The sequence below is a fragment of the Hyaena hyaena genome, unplaced genomic scaffold, assembly GCF_003009895.1.
Source record: "Hyaena hyaena isolate Hyena2069 unplaced genomic scaffold, ASM300989v1 scaffold_159, whole genome shotgun sequence".
Classification (NCBI taxonomy): domain Eukaryota; kingdom Metazoa; phylum Chordata; class Mammalia; order Carnivora; family Hyaenidae; genus Hyaena; species Hyaena hyaena.
Genome location: NW_024080791.1, coordinates 988,595 through 1,006,859, shown reverse-complemented (window position 1 = coordinate 1,006,859; position 18,265 = coordinate 988,595). Strand labels below are relative to the sequence as shown.

The 18,265-nt window shown below is 37.6% G+C and overlaps 1 long non-coding RNA gene across 1 annotated transcript in view; it reads right to left on the bottom strand.

Annotated features, from left to right (window-relative positions):
- Positions 1–18,265, bottom strand: part of LOC120236699 — a 45,277-nt gene that overhangs the window by 16,712 nt on the left and 10,300 nt on the right. The window lies entirely within an intron of this gene.

Sequence of the window (18,265 nt, the reverse complement as noted above, 5' to 3'; positions counted from 1 at the left end):
GACCTTTGATTTCTAGAAATCAGAAATCTAAGCTGGAAAAGAAAAGAATTTCACATTTCTTTAACAGTCAAGAGATTCATCCATGCTGCTCTATCTCAGCAAGAGAAAAAGTAAATACTAAAACCAAATATTAGATATAATAATTGGAAATATTGCCACTAGCATAATCTAAACTAAGACATTATAAAGACACATACACATACAATTTCATGGCATCTTTCATAGCCATTTTGTATAGAGAAGTTATGAATTTAACCTTTAAAAGCTTTCAGTTTCTGAATATCTGCAAATTACTTTCAATTGGAGAATTATGAGAAGGCTAAAGTACTTCCCATTTTATTATATTGGGCCCTTTAGTAAACTCTGGCTTTGAAAATTATTTAAAATGTTGATAAAATATTTTCTATTTAACTATTCCTACATACCTTTGACTTAAGCAACATTATAATACAGATAAACAATTTAGCTTTGTCCTTGTATATGGGTTAGAATATATGTGTCACAAATGCCTTTACAAACCCACAAAATATTTAACACATCTCTCCCAATTTACCACTTTTTTGTATTTTTGATTTTTTTTAATGCTTTATTTATTTTTGAGAGAGAAAGAGCACAAGTGGGGGAGGGGCAGAGAGCGAGGAAGACACAGAATCCAAATCAGGCTTCAGGCTCTAAACTGTCAGCACAGAGCCCCACACAGGGCTTGAACTCATAAACTGTGAGATCATGACCTGAGCTGAAGTCAGGCGCTTAACTGACTAAGCCACCCAGGCACCCCTTTACCATTTTTATTTAAATACACACACACACACACACACACACACACACACAATCTAATCTCAGTAAACTAACAATTCCTTTGGAAAACTAATTTGGAGTAGAAATGAGAGGAAGTGGCAGACCAGAGAAGAGTATGGCTTGGGTAATGGGCCAAAGAACAGACCAAATATTGGGTATGTGGTTGACTCTAGGATGGGGAGTGGGGGTAACGAAAGAGAGAAAACTGTCCCTCTTCCTTCTTCTCTCCACACCTTCCTCCCCTGCGCCCTCTCCACCATCAGGAACAAGTCCCATACTCTTAGCTCAAGGACTCCTCTCCTCACCACTCAGGAAAGGCCAGAACATATCTTTAGACTGTTCCCAGCAATTTGCCACTGGTAGATTATTAGGGACTATCCTAAAAGACAGAAACGCCTAGCGGTCTCAGCTTTAAATTAATTATATTCATGTTTTTAACACAGGTCACAAAACCACAGGTATGATCTTAGTAGTTAAGAACCTCTCTGAAGTTTTATTATAATACATATCTACTTAGTATGTTTGATTCATAAACATAAGAGCAATTCAGCATTGGACTTGCCAAAACTTAGGCTGCCTCAGAAAGAAAGATGATGGAATAAGGCAGACCCAAGACTAAGATATGAAACTAAGTTCATCATGGTTCCAGAGGCCTTGGGCAGAAGTCTAAGTGAGACCTTCCAGAAAGGACCTGGAGAGGCCCATGTTAGCCTCCATGAACAGAGGAACCCAGATCTGCAGTAGGCAGCAGCAGGCACTGTAATCAGGGAGAGTCTTCCAGGACAGCCAGGTGGTAGCATTCTTCAGAAGTATTTGTCTTATTTTGGTAAATATTTGGGAAACTGGAACATAGATATCCGAGGCTCTGATAATAGTTTCTAATAGTTTTTCCTAAGAAATACTTGGCATCTTTGCTCCTTTTGCTTTTCTTATGCCAAAACCCTCTCAAATTTTAAAGTCTCTTCTCCAATCTGAGATCATCTTGACAGACTCACAAGCTGTAATGAGACATTTCCTCCTCCTGACAGACCCATGTGTTTTTCATCATAAGCAATGGTATCAAAAAAATAATTGTGTTCTTCGACATTATTTGTGAAGTCAGTGTTTCACTTCCCTTATTCATGTTTCTGTTCCAAACTCTTGACTTTCAAAAGCAGGAAGAATTTTTTTTTTTTAATTCTGTCCATATGCTGAAACTGTTCGGTTTCTACATTTGAATTAAAATTTACAAGACACACATTCTACTTCTTTTTCTCAGTGGTATCATTTTTTTCCTGGTGTAGTAGTAGAAGCATGTAGAAGTTGGTGGGTGGTAAGAATCTTGACACATCTCACGATTCGCCATGGACACCATGCCAAAGATCACTATTATTCTGTAGAATAATTCTGCCTCATCAAAAGGTAAGAGTTCATATTTTATGAGAAGAGCCTTATCTGACTCCTAAAGTAGTTTCTTCTTCAACTTTTGCTCTGTGATATAACACGTTCATTCACTTGCCAGCACTTTAACCTTAATACTTGTTTTCCTACACATCCTCAAACTATTTACTGTGTTGTTGTTTGTGGGTCTTAATATTTTGTCTAGGAGCTCTTCATCCTCCCAAATAAATGGGAGTAAACCCAGTTCACTCCTCAAAACATTTTTCAGTATTTTGTTGTGTTTTCCTCTATCATGTAATATTAACATATTTTACATACTCTATCACGTCATATTTTTAAGCTTTCCATAGGTCACCAAGCTTTTCTTCTGTCCCAAAAGATTATATTCTCTTCAGAATGTATTATTTTTAACTACCACCGCAACCACTGTCATCACTACAGAGCCTAACATACTGATGACATCAGACAGAGAGCTAACAGTGTTTACTGAATTACAAAATGAACCAAGACCTATTTCTTTTGTGGCCATAATTCTTTTAACTGCAAATGGATTATAAACTTGTATAGTAGAACACTGCTGCAAACTCTTGAGTTACAGGGGATCCCTTTGAACTGTGTCTACCTCTAGGGTCCAAAAACTAGTAATCTTCTTGTGTATTAGAAATTAGCACATCATCACCCACTGAGCCCAAACTCCTTCACTAACCACAATAGCACCCTCATATTTTTACCAGCAATGAAACAAAATATTTCATTCACCTCTTCCTGCTATTATCTATATCTCTTTTGCTTCCTGATTTGGGAATATGAGAGTTTTAGGAATGCTGGTTGAAAGCCTTGTCTGGCTATTTTACCATCCCTTGATTCCTCCTGTTAGAAATTATCTTTTCTTATCTTTTGAGAGAAAGAGAATCCGTGAACACCTGCATGCCTCCAAGCAAGAAAGGGGCAAAGGGAGAGGGAGTGAGAGAATCCTAAGCAGGCTCCACCCACAGCCCTTCCAAAGGCTGTTTCACAACCTTCAGAGCCTTACCTGTGCCAAAATCAAGAGTCAGATGTTTAACGGACTGACACTGAGCCACCAAGGGTCCCTCCGGTTAGAAATTCTTTATTTCTAATTTAAGAAAATATTAGATTCCAAGGAGTAAATAAATTTATACTCTACATTTGCATAATCAAAGTGAAACAGAAAACAAAATTAAAAGTCCTGTGTAACATTTTGGTAATTTTATCTTGGTTTTAAATATCTTTAAAAGTCTTTTCATAGTTGCATAATAACAACAGGGGAATAAAGATTAACGGATTCTTAAATGGGGACAGAAATACAGCGTGTAAACTGTTGCAGTTAGAATTGGAAATCAAACTCCAAGGCAACCATAATTCAATAAATGCTAAATATCAGCAACATACTGTTCACTGAAAGCTCCTTTTTATCCATAAATCTTTGCAAAAATTATTCGTCCTTGAACTTATAGAACCTAGCATGGTGTCTAGCTTGTAATAAATAAAATAACTCAATTATACATGGCATTGAATCAGGTACTAAGGAGAGCTATGACAGGAATTAAGAATATTTACTTATTACGAAATCTTCAGTTTTAACAGAGCTGCAATATATAACAAATGTAACATAAGCATTAGAGCTTATATTAATAAGATTGGATACAAAATTAGGTTCCTTATTGAAAAACTTCTTAAGCATTCAAGTGCACTAAAAACGGTAGATATAGGGAGCAGAATTAACCAAATTTAGCTTCCCGTGAATTTCTTTCCCTACCCTTCCAAAAGAATACTTATTAATATCTCTCAAGAAAACAGTACTCCATTAAAAACCTTTCAGAAAGTGATGAATTAATATAATGGCAGTGACAAAACAAGACAAAATTAAGCAAGAGACAATTCATGGACAGAAGTCCTGAATTGAGTTTTGACATGTTTGGAGAAGACGGCAAAAGGCATCAGAAGACAAGACTAACACCAGGTCTTTAACTCTCATAGGGAAGAGTTGCAAAGAATTAAGTAGAAATTAGCCTAAGTGTAGTGGTATCAGTAAATCAAAGCTAACAAGGAAAGAGTATTTAGGTAGAATTTACCTAATGGTAAATGAAGAGCAGTTCTAACCTTTAAAACAGAGGTTATGCAAGGATTGTGCTTGTGGGTGTAATTATATTGTTGTGATCATTGGTACATATTCATGTACCAATTCATGTCAAATTATAAAGACATGAAAAGGATGTTTGCTACTTAACCTAAGTAATATTAATCTAGCACCATGTCTTGCTGCTTCAAAAATGGCTTTCCTTATCTGTTGGAGAGACTAAAGTCCTCTTCTAAATTGAGGGTCCATTTGGAAGAGTTGAAATGCATTAAAGCTTTTGTTATTTTCTCACTGAAAGGAGGAAATAGGAAGTATGTGGGAGTTGGAGACGGGAAGGACCTAGGGAAAATCAGAGGGAAAAAATGATAAGTAATGTGATGCCCTGGGGTCCTTCTGTCAGACAGTTCTAAGGATAGATTTTGCAACATACATGGAAGAAAAATTGGATTCAGAGCCAAAGCTGCTATTTTCCAGTCAAACTCTGAGATTATAGGCTCTGGCACCTAAATAAAAATGTTAAATGAATATGGAAAAAGAGACATCCCCACCACTGTCCTGAATGAGAGTGGCAACCTCTGGTGTGGCCTGCAGAGCTGTGGCCAAGCACCTCTGAGACCAGTGGAACCCAAGGAACCTGCTTTCCCAGAAGAACATCAACTGCAGGTAGTTGTAACGCAATACCTACTCCAAATGACTGGCTGGCAGCATGGTAGAAAATACGAGTGATTTTTTTTTCATGTGCAGATATGAGACATCATGAAGATTTTAAGAAATAGGTGATTCTAAGATGTGTAGTCAGGTATATAGAAGAACCATAATTATTTAGCAATAATGTTAATGAGACTTTATTTGAACTTCTAGGTTGGTCAGACCTGGTGATATTTATGTACGGTAAAGATATAGTGTTTTTGTATGGTATCAGATGACATACTTCTAGATCAGGAATTGTAAATATTAATGTCTTTGAGGGCTGTGCAATAAACATAAATATGAAGAGAGCACCAGGGATGCTACAATAGGTACAAAACAGATAGCATCCAATCCAGCATCACTCTTGCTGGATGCTATGTTTTAAAATACTATCCAGGCATAACATGAAGGCTGTATAAACCCAATAGACCTCTGTTGCTTCACCTTGTTCTCAATGCTTCTCATGACCCTTCCATTGTTTCCTATGTCTTAGAAGTAAAATCTACTTTCAGTGACATGTCACATAAGAGTCCATCATAATTTATTCTATCATTTTGTCTTCATTGCTCATCGGCCCTCATTTATACTCTAGTATCCAGTATCCATCATACACGATGAATAAATAAATAATAAATTTCCTTTCCAAAACACTACTAAAACATGGTTGTAGGGCTTCTGGGTGGCTTAGTCAGTTAAGCGAACAAACTCTTGATTTTGGTTCATGTCATGATCTCATGATTCATAGGTTCAAGCCCTGAATCAGACTCTGTGCTGACAATGCAGAGCCTGCCTGATATTTCTCTCTCTCTCTCTCTCTCTTTCTTTCTCAATCTCTCTGCCCTCTCTGCTCCCCTTCTCAAAATAAATAAAATAAACTTTAATAAATAGATAGCATGGTGTGACAAAACCTGCCTAACTTTTCATTTCTTTTTTTTTTTTTACAAATAGTTTATTGTCAAATTAGTTTCCACATAACACTCAGTGCTCATCCCCACAAGTGCCCTCCTCCGTGCCCATCCCCCCCTCCCCCCCACATCCATCAGTCCTCAGTTTTTGTCAGCATTCAAGAGTCTCTCATGGTTTGCCTCTCTCCCTTTCCCCCACCATTTCCGCCCTTCTTCTCCCCCTTGTTCCTCCGTCAAGTTCCTCCTAATCCTCCTATACGTGCAAACATATGATATTTGTCCTTCTCTGCCTGACTTATTTCGCTCAGAATAACACCCTCAAGGTCCATCCATGTTGCTACACATGGCCAGATTTCATTCTTTCTCATTGCCATGTAGTATTCCATGGTATAGATAAACCACATCTTCTTGATCCATTCATCTGTTGATGGACACTTAAAAACCTGCCTAACTTTTCATCAAGAGTCTGAGACAACATTTCTCCATGAAATGGGCAGAGACTATAGAACAAGAATATGAAATTGTTAATTTTACAAAAAAAAAAAAAAAGAAGCATTCTAATTCATTTGCAGTGATGCTACCGTTTGGATGAACTATTTCTGTAACACCAAAATTCCTGCTTGCAATTGCTCACAAAGCTGCGAAACCTTCCTGGTCCCAAAATGGTTTTGCATTCCTCTTTAGTCCTTTCAAAGCTGGAGAAGCTGAAGCTTAAACATAGACTAGGCTTGTGAACACCCTCCATAATCTTGCCATCATTTCAGTATCACCCTCCTCAAGGGCCCTAAGATCCAAGACACAAAACTTCATTCCTGTAGCCCCTCTCCATCCTATCTAAATAGGTGGATACTGAGGAAATCAGCACCCCCAAAAGACCAATTTCAATCAAGGCTTTCTTGGGATCACACTGGTACTCATCTACAGAAATAATTACTACCAATGTTTCTCTAGTTTGCCTAAATTAATAATATTAATCATTTCTGACCCATGTCCTTCAACTCCTCTGTATTAGCCATTGAAATACAATCTGTACCATCAAGAAAAGACCATAGATCAGAACACATTCTTCCTGAGTGCTACCCATCACTGTAGTTAATGGATTCGTAGCCCCCCATGCTCTTTCTCATCAAGATGCTGCAAATAAACTATTCCACTGACATGTAACAAATGTATTTGGTTTGGTTCACCAAGACTCATGTGTTTCCACAGTAAAAATTGCTTTTCTGGGTCTCAACCGAGGGCAAGTTCAAAGTAGGATTTTGAAACCTCATGTTTGGTCACTCTGATTTCTCTCACAATAATATAGACTGAAATGCAGTATTTTCCTTAAAATCATTTTTTTCTAAAAGTGTTTTGAGTCTATGGTTATGTTTGAAGAAAACCAACAATGATGAAAATATAACTATTTACTAATTGAGCCAGGAAACTTAAAAGACGTTAAACGTAATTTCTTTAGGCTACAGATTGTCTTCGACAGGAAACTGTTGAGATAATCACTTGGTCAGGCTCATCTTCTTTCTTTGCTGATGAAAAGTTAGCTCAAGAACCTTCCTAGTTCTCTGGTGCAGATGCTGCCTCTTGATAAAGCAGTCTTCCTTCTCTGTAACTGCCTTGGGAGACACGCCAGCTACATATAGTTAGTGCAAGGATAAAATTTCAGTTCTTGGAACTTTAAAAGCGCTACCACCTGCAGGATTTGAAAAGGTTACACCATAGTAACCCCCCTGATATGGCATAGCTGATTCCTCTCCCATTTAAAAGGTCATTTCAAATCCTTCATATTTTTATGTCCCATATCCAACATCCATTTTACAAGCCAAGTGCACTAAATCTAAGAACTTCAAAGAATCGCAGGCTTCAGATGGAGTTTGAAAACAAATTCTTGCTTACAAGTAAGGCTACACTTAAGCCGTCCCAGAAAACTACCCTATTTTTAAAGACCGTCAGAGAAAGATTTTCTCAGCTTGCATAAATATCCTATTACAAACCCCTAGCACTCTGCCTTCACAAGAAGTTCTTTGTCACATATTATCTAAATCTGTCACAATCTAGCTTAAGTATGTTTTTTCTACTCCAATCCTTTGCTAACCTACCATCTTTCCTACCAACTTCCATTGCTTATTTCAGTTGATGGCATTATTCTCTTTGTTATCAGTCATCTAAATTGTAGCCATCTGTCTTTTAGGACTGCCAAGTCATCACTTGATTGATCACCAATCAATTCTTCTTCCACAGACTTCCCTAAATCCATTTGTGTCATCTGCATCCCCAGAGTCTCCAAGCTACTTCACTATGCTGTCTAGTACATGGGGTAAAATGGAAGGGCCGCTAACATGGAAACGTCTCCAGCACTGGTTCTGCCCAAAATAAATGAATGATCTTGCAAAGTCTTTGCATCTTCTCAAGTAGGGTCCTCCTCAATAAAATAAAAGAATTAAAATAAATTTATCAGGTTAGTTCACCACTTATTACTCTGTAAGTCTGATTCCTCAAAACGTGTTAATTGGTTCTGTTTTTATATTCCCCTCATCCCGCACACTGTCATGAAATTAAAATTCTCAAGATGCCATCATCTCTTTATAAGGAAACTGAGGTTTAGAGAGAGTAGTTTACACCTCCGAGACCACATACTTTATAAGCCATAGAACCAGGACATGTTCAAGGCCTTTGCTAGGATCAGGCAGACAAAGTGCATAGGGAACAACATTTAAGATGACACTTACTGTCTGGCTAGTGCAAATGCAAAGTTGGCACCTGAAACTCTACCCTTGGTGCCTTATTTGCTATATTCTAAAGAAATCTGTTCTCTTAGCTCTGGAATGATGCGATCATCAGGACCTGTAAATTTTATATTACTATTATTTATAACATACTAGACATGAAAAGACACAATTTTGTTCAAAAGGCACTTCCACAGTTATTTATTTAGAATAAAATAAACATGCATCCTGCTTTACTTTTAAATCAAGAATTCCAGAAAAGAGCATGAAGATGGCAGTACAGTAGGAGGATCCTAGACTTACCTCATCCCATGAACAAAGCTAGATATCCCAGAAATGAACCTGAAGACTGACAGAGCAAACTTCACAACTAAAGGGAGAGAACTCACACTAAAGAGAGTAGGAAGTTTGGAGACATGGTTTTGGGGAGAAACCACTCATGGATGCTATGGTTGAGAGGGAGCCATAGTCACAGAGAAGGGCAAGAGAGAGGAACACGCAGGTGAACACACAAGCGAAATCTTTCCCCATAGCCATTGGCTTGGAAAATGAGAGGGGCTCAATTTCATAAGTTCTTACAAGAGGGGCTTAAAGCCTGGAATTAAAAAAAAAAATTTTTTTTTTAATGTTTTATTTATTTCTAGGAGAGAGAGAGAGAGAGAGACAGCGTGAGCAGGAGAGGGTCAGAGAGAGAAGGAGTCACAGACTCTGAAACAGGCTCCAGGCTCTGAGCTGGCAGTCAGCACAGAGCCCGACGCGGGGCTCGAACCCACGAACCGCGAGATCATGACCTAAGCGAAAGTCGGACGCTTAACCGACTAAGCCACCCAGGCGCCCCAAGCCTAGAATTTTAAAGACCAGCAGGCTGGACTGGGGTAGAGCCCAGAGGGCATGAGCTGATCCTGGAGAGAAGGCAGGCAAACAACCTGGGGGAACAAAAGAGCTGGCTAACATCATTTTCCTCCTCCTCAGCCCCTCAGCAGAAACACAGAACCACCTGCAGGAAGCAGTGCGGTGCTGATACTAACTTCCTAACTTGCTTACACCAAGCCTCACACCCCAGGAGTCCCACACAACTGCCCCTCTCTATCAAGCTTACCTTAGTCCTAGCACGGTGGGCTCCGCCCCCAGATGACCAGCATAAAACCCTGCTGACACCACATCTCCCAGCTAGAGAGTTCTGCAGGGCCTCAGTTCTGATAGAAGTGCTGACAGTTCTCATTTCACAACCAGACCAGAGCACACCTAGTTAAAACTCACCATATTCAGGCCAGGGACCGAATACTGCCCACAACAAGCAAGGAGAGCCTGTGCAGACAACTGGCCTGGTGGACAGAGCAGCCAAAGCACAGCAGCAGAGCACACAGAGCACACACTAGAGACACTCCCTGAAGTGACGGGCCCTGGGCACTACATACGGCCATTATATTCTCCTCTTCATAAGGCCATTACTTTCAGGAACAGGAAACATAACTGGCTTTTCTAACAGAGAGAAGAAGGCAGGAACTTAAACAAAATGTGAAGACAGAGGAATTTATCCCAAGTGAAAGAACAAGATATGGCCACAGCCAGAGGTATAAGTGAAAGAGTCATAAGTAAAATGCCTGACGGATAATTTAAAGCAATGATAGGCTTGAGAAAAGAACAGATCAGTGAGACCCTTCGCACAGAGATAAAGCAATGAGAAAAGAACCAACCAGAGATAAAGAGTGCAATAAACAAAATTAGAAAAAGGCTTGAAGCAATGAACAGCAGCTGGAAGAAGCAGAATGAATTAATGAAGTAATGGAAAGCAATGAAACTGAATAGAAGCGAGAAAGAAGAAATATGCAAATAGAGAATAGACTTCAGGAACTCATTGACTGCCTCAAATGTAGTAATATTCGTATTATAGAAGTCCTAGAAGAAGAGAGAGAAGAGGGGGCAGGCGTTTTATTTGAAAAAATAATAGCTGAAACTTCCCTAATATAGAGAAGGAAACACACACCCAGTTCCAGGAAGCACAGAGAACTCCCATTAAAATCAAAAAACGCAGGCCACATCAAGATATATTGTAATTAGATTTGCAAAACATAGTGACAAAAGAAGTTGTTAACTTACAAAGGAAAACCCATAAGGTTAGCTGGAGATCTTTCAAAAGAAACTTGGCAAGTCAGAAGAGAGTGGCATGATATATTCAATGTGCTGAATGGGAAAAGTCTGTAGCCAGAATACTCACTCTATCCAGCAAGGCTATCATTCAAGACAGAAGGAGAGACAGAGTCTACCAGACAAAATAAAGGAGTTTGTAACCACTAAAGTAGCCCTGCAGGAAAGTGTAAAGGGGACACTTTGAAGGGAAAGCAAAGAAAAAAAGTAACAGTTTAAAAGCAGGAAACACAAAAACAGTAAAAGTGAATGTTTCCAGAGAACTTCATTAACACACACACACACACACACACACACACACACACACACACACACACAAAGGATATAAAATACAGGGAGCCTGGGTGGCTGAGTCAGTTAAGTGTTCAATTTCGGCTCAGGTCATGATCTCATGGTTCATGGGTTCGAGCCCTGCGTCAGACTCTGTGCTGACAGCTTGGATCTTGGAGCCTGCTTTGGATTCTGTGTCTCCCCCTCTCTCTGCCCCTCCACCGCTCATGCTCTGTCTACCCCTCTCTCTCTCTCTCTCAAAAATATTAAAAATATTTTAAAATGATATAAAATATAATAACAAATACCTAAAACATAGGGATGAGAGGAGTAAAGAATGGGTTGAAACCTGAATAACCATTAACCTAATATAGACTGCTATATGCAGAAGATGTTATATACTAACCTAAGGGTAATCATATATCAAAAACCACTAATAAACATGCAAAATATAAAGAGAAAAAAGTCCGAATATATCGGTAAAGAAAAGCAGCAAAACATGAAAAACAGAAAGAGAAGAATGGATCAGAGAAAATCTCCAGAAACAACCACAAAACAGTTAATAAAATGGCAATAAATATATATCTATCAATGATTACTTTGAATTTAAATGGACTAAATAATCAAAAGACATACGGTATCAGAATGGGTTAAAAAAATAAGACCCGTCTATATGCTGCTTACAAGAGACTCACTTTAGACCTAAAGACACCTGCAGATTTAAAGTGAGGGGATAGAGAAACATTTATCATGCAAATGAATGTCAAAAGAAAGCGAGAGTATTATACTGGACAAACCAGACTTTAAAACAAAGACTGTAACAAGAGACAAAGAAGGGCACTTTATAATAATAAAGGGGACAACCAACAAGAAGATACAGCTATTGTAAATATTTATGCACCCAAACATGCAACATGGAGGCACCCAAAGGCATAAAATAATTAATAACAAATATAAAGAAACTAATTGATAAGACGATAATAATAGGGGACTTTAATGTCCCACTTACATCAATGGACAAATTCCTATTCTTATCAAACAAGGAAACAATGGCTTTGAATGGACCAGATGGACTTAACAGATATATTCAGAACATTCCAACCTAAAACAGCAGAATACACATTCTTTTCCAGTGCACATGGGACATTCTCCAGAACAGATCACATGTCGGGCCACAAAACAGACTTCAACAAATTCAAGAAGCCTGAAGTCACACCATGCATCTCTTCTGACCACAATCCTATGAAATTAGAAGACAGACACAAGAAAAATCTGGAAAGACCACGAACACATGGAGGTTAAGTAGAATGCTACTAAAAAAATAAATAGGTCAAACAGGAAATTGCAAAAGAAATTTTAAAAATACATGGAAACAAATGAAAATGAAAACACAATAGTCCAAAATCTCTGGGATGTAGCAAAAGCAGTTCTAAGAGGGAAGTTTATAGCAATACAGGCCTATCTCAAGAAGCAAGAAAAATCTCAAATAAATAACCTAACCTTACACCTAAAGGAGCTAGAAGAAGAACAAGAAAAGCCTAAAGCCATCAGAAGGAAGAAAATAATAAAGATTAGAGTAGAAATATAATATATTATATATATTATATGATATAGAGACTAAGCAAAAATAGAACAGATCAATGAAACAGGAGGTGGTTCTTTGAAAAAATTAATAAAATCAATAAACCTCTAGCTGGGCTTATCAAAAAGAAAAGAGAAACAATTAAAATAAAGTCACACATAAGAGAAGAGAAATAACAACCAACACCACAGAAATACAAGCAATTATAAGAGAATATTATGAGGGGTGCCTGGGTGGCCCAGTTGGTTAAGCATCTGACTTCGGCTCAGTTCATGATCTTGTAGTTCATGAGTTCAAGCCCCACAATGGGCCATCAGGCTCTGTGCTGACAGCTCAGGGCCAGAAGCCTGCTTCAGATTCTGTGTCTCTCCCCCTCTCAGCCCTTCCCCCTCCCCTCAAAAATAAACAAACATTAAAAATTTTTTTAAAAGAGAATATTATGCAAAACTATATTCCAACAAATTAGACAACCTAGAAAAAATGGATGAATTCCTAGAGGCCTATAAATTACCAAGAATGAAACAGGAAGAAACAGAAAACTTGGACAGATCAGTAAGCAGCAAAGAAATTGGATCAGGAATCAAAAAATTCCCAAGAAACAAAAGTCCAGGACCACATGGCTTCATAGGAAAATTCTATAAAACATTTAAAGAAGAGTTAATACCTATTCTTATCAAACTACTGCAAAATATAAAAAAGGGAAGGAAAACTTCCAAATTCATGCTTTGAAGCCTGCATTACCCTGATACCAAAACCAGATAAAGACACCACTAGAAAAGAGAACTATATGCCAATAACCCTGATAAACATGGATGCAAAAATTCTCAATAAAATACTAGCAAACTGAATCCAACAATACATTAAAAAATCATTCACCAAGATCAAGTGAGATTTATTCTCGGGTTGCAAGGGTAGTTTAATATTCACAAATCAATCAACATGATATATTACATGAAATGAAAAAGGATAAGAACCATATGATCATTTCAACAGATACAGAAAAAAGCATGGACAGAGTACATCGATTCATGATACAAATTCTCAACAAAGTAGATTTAGAGGGAACATATCTCAGCATAATAATAGTCACATATGAAAACCCCACAGTTAATAGCCTCCTCAGTAGGGAAACACTGAGAGTTTTTCCTCTACAGTCAGGAACAAAAAAGGGATGTCCACTCTCACCACTTTTGTTCAATGTAATACTGGCAGTCCTAGCCACAGCAATCAGACAACGAAAAGAAACAAAAGGCACCCAAATCAGCAAGGAAGGAGTAAAACTTTCACTATGTTCAAAGGACACGATACTTTATATGAAAAACAAAAGACTCCACCAAAAAATTGCTACAAGTAATGAATGAATTCAGTACAGTCACAGTATACTAAGTCAATATACAGAAATCTATTGCATTTCTATACACAAACAATGAAGCAGCAGAGAGAAATTAAGAAATTGATCTATTTATAACTGCACCAAAAACAAGATACTAGGAATAAACCTAACCAAATAGGTGAGAGACCTATACTCTGAAAACTATAAAACATTCATTAAAGACACTGAAGATGACACAAAAATGGGAAGACATTCCATGCTCATGGATTGGAAGAATAAACATTGTGAAAATGTCTATACTGCCCAAAGCAATCTACATATTTAATGCAACCCTATCAAAATACCCACAACATTTTTCACAGAACTAGAACAATTTTAAAATGTATATGGAACCACAAAAGACCCTGAATAGCCACAGCAATTTTGACAAAGAAAACCAAAGCTGAAGGCATCACAATTACAGAAGTCAAGTTATATTTCAAAGCAGTAGTAATCAAAACAGTATGGTCCTGGCACAAAAATAGACAATAAAACAGCATAGATCAATAAAACAGTATGGAAAACAGTACAGAAAACCCAGAAATGTTTACAGAGAATAAATGAAATATCCACTGAGGACTTCCAAATAATTTGGGAGAAAACTGACAGTGGGGCTAAAATTCCCTCTTGTGAGGCAATGGTGTGGCTGGAGATTTTTACTTTAAAACTATTGTTATGACTGTATTTTAACCATTTATCTAGCATAGCCTGAGAAATACAGGGTGTATTTTTATTGTGAACATTCTATTTCCTGTAATGGCCAAATAAGCTCCTCTCAGGCAAACCCTTCTGTAGATAAAACTACAAAACTCTTCATAAAACATAAAATAAAACTATGTGAAGGCACTGGAGAGCGAACAAAAGTAGGATGATACTGAAGAGGATTCAACACTTAGATGAAGGAAATGGCATGATGTACTTCCTATTTCTTTAATGTTTGTTTTTTTAAATGTTTATTTATTTATTTTTGAGGGAGAGAGAGAGCATGAACAGAGGATGGGCAGAGAGAGAGAGACAGAATGAATCCCAAGCAGGCTCTGAGCTGTCAGTGCAGAGGCTGATGTGGGGCTTGAACTCACGAACCATGAGATCATGACCTGAGCTGAAACCAAGAGTCCGACACTCAACCAACTGAACCACTTACATGCCCAGGTGTGTGTATTTTTTAAACCCAAATGTAGGATGCTGCTATGAGGGGCTTATATATGAGATGGCTAGAATTCAAATAGAAAGCCATCGTCTTATGACTTAAACCTCAGGTAAAGTTTAGAACAATTACAACTGCTGGAAAGTGGAGATGGATTAAGAGAAAACCTTCATTTCACACGGAGCAACAACAATTGAAATGACTGCCTACCTCTCATCAGAAACACTGGGAGCTAAAACACCAACAAACACCCTTCATGAATTGAAAGGGAAAATAATTGGTCAACCTAGAATTCTATACCTAATGAAAATATATTTCAAGAATGAAGCCAAGATATACATGCAGGGAGATGCATGCCACTGAAAGCTATGTAAGTACAGAATTATCTGCTGTTCTACCCCTGCTCCTTTCATTCCTACAGAAAATGTATTTTCTAACTTGCTTCAAAAACTCAAGATTTATAACTGTTCACATAAACCACCCTCTACCCTCCACTCAGTATTGTAAAGTTTACCTGCTGGTTTACCCATTATATCAACATGTTTGTAAACTTTATGGGATCAGGGATAGACCCTTTTATATCTTTTTAATCTCTTCCATGGCTTTGTCATTGCCTTTATGAATGTGAGACATGTCACGACCCTCAGCTATTTTCTAATATTCCATCAACAAGAAAGCTGACAATACCTCCCTTAAAGAGCAGACCAAGAAAGGGCTTGGGATTATGTCAATACTTTGAGAGGCTTATGCAAAAGGATGTCAGAATGTTGTTTACAGCAGTGTTTAAAAAAAATAAACTGTTTGGCACTCAGATGTAAACATAGAGCCTTAAATTTATGTAAAGTGCTTTGAATTTCTTTGGCAAAATAATCATGTAAACAGAGCATATTTATATACAATGATCCTAAATAATCCAGATGTCCTAGATAATAAAAATCAGTATAAACATTGCTATACCCATTTTTTCTTTCCCTTTATTAAACTTATGCAGTTAAAATGTTTTTTGGAGAAATATGATACAGAGAAATTTGTGTTTTCTCTTTGCACAAATATTAATACTTCATGAAACAAAATACTGAGTGTTGTTTATGCTTAGAAAATTGGTTAAGACTCCCAAAGACTGTTTTCCTTTCTTAAACATCTGCTGGTCAAATGAGAAATGCTAACGGATGTCCAAGTTTGAGAAGCAAAGTGAGCAGAAATTTTTTCACAAAGATGCTCATTTCAGAGACTCTCCACTAGTCTTTCTGGTGGGAGTTCTGACTGCAGAATTGAGAAAGGCATGTGGAGAATTCTACCATTAACTGCAAAGATCTCAGCCAAATACTGTTCCGGGAGCTTTGACTCTGTTACTTGGTTTTATACATCAACCTTCTCATGTTACATTCACTAGCCTTAACCCTGATATGAACTCTTGAAAAGTGAAGAGTCATTTTAAAAAAGCATTTTCCCACCACACAAAGTATTCTGTAAGAATTCTGCCATCACAAACCACACACTCCCAGTGATGTGTGGGCAAATCTTCCCTCAGCTTGGTCATTTTCATTCTTGGGAGTCTCACTTGCCCTGAATTATTCAAGAAATAACCACTTGCTCTTTGTGTGAGAACACCACATTATTTTTTCTCGTTTTAAACCCATGCTCTGTGTTTGAAACTCAAGTTATACGTTATAACGTAGTTCAGTGTGATTACTACAATTGTGACAATGCAAGTGAATATATGAAACTCACAAAGCTGCTTCTTGCTGTTCTGAATGCCACTGTCTCCTTTTCTTTTCTACTGACAACGTATTTTATGCTTACTCAATACCAGCTACCCTGGTAACTTTTGTATACATTCCCTGACCTCATACTCACAATTCTAAGACAGTATTATTTTTCCCATTTAAAGCTGAAAAAAACTAAGCACATTTGACTTGAGTTAGTGAGTGAGGGTTAGACTCAAGATCTGAAACATGTGGAGTGGATTCCATTGCTTATACTGCACTGTTCCCCTCTTATTTTTAATAGAATATATTCAAATTATGTGTATATATGTCACAAAATTACATAACTATATAATGCTTACATAATTATACATTATAATCATACATTTTAAGTATATAATTATCTTATATATTATATAATATATAATTGTATATGTTATAGTGTAAACAATATGAATACATATTAGAAAATTATATAAAATATTTCTAGCTCATGGGATGTCTGGATGACTCAGTCAGTTAAGCGTCTGATTCTTGGTTTCAGCTCAGGTCATGATCTCATGGTTCATGAGTTTGAGCCCTGCCTCAGATGCGTGGAGCCTGTTCGGTGTTCTCTCTCTGCCTCTGTCTCATGTGTGCTCTCTGTCTTTCTCTCTATATATAAATAAATAAACTTTAAAAATCATTAACAAATTATATATGTAATTCAATACACACATTATATATGCAATATGTATGTAATTATGGGCTCTGAGTTCTAAAACATTTGCAATCTATAACTATGAAGTCTTGAGAATCAAGGTGTTCTGTAGATATAACTGAACATGAGTCAGTACATTTTAGTCCTATCTCATACTTTGAAAACGTCCTTGTTCCAGATCTTTATAGCACCTCAAATTATGACTGCTTCTCTGCAGAAGCCAGTCTGACTCCTAATTGCCCCGTCAATTATGCCACTCTAAAAGAATTATGGCTATTTTTTTAAACATTTTTTTAATGTTTTATTTATTTCTAGGAGAAAGAGAGAGAGAGAGAGAGAGACACCATGAGCAGGGGAGGGTCAGAGAGAGAGGGAGTCACAGACTGGAACAGGCTCCAGGCTCTGAGCTGGCAGTCAGCACAGAGCCCGACGCGGGGCTCGAACCCACAAACCGCGAGATCATGACCTAAGCGAAAGTCGGACGCTCAACCGACTAAGCCACCTAGGCGCCCCGAATTATGGCTATTTAAGCCAAGAGTGGATGTGGCAATAATTTTTGTTAAAGCAGCTTGTATTAATTACAAGGAACAAGATTTTATTTGTAAAACTAGCCATTCTACTGACAATAATGTTGAGCTATGGTTTGGTGACATGAAAATACAATAACCTACTAGCAAACCCGGTGCTATTTTTCTTTATGTTGACAAAGATCTAACAGTATCCACCAGAACAGTATGTAGCAGAAGAAC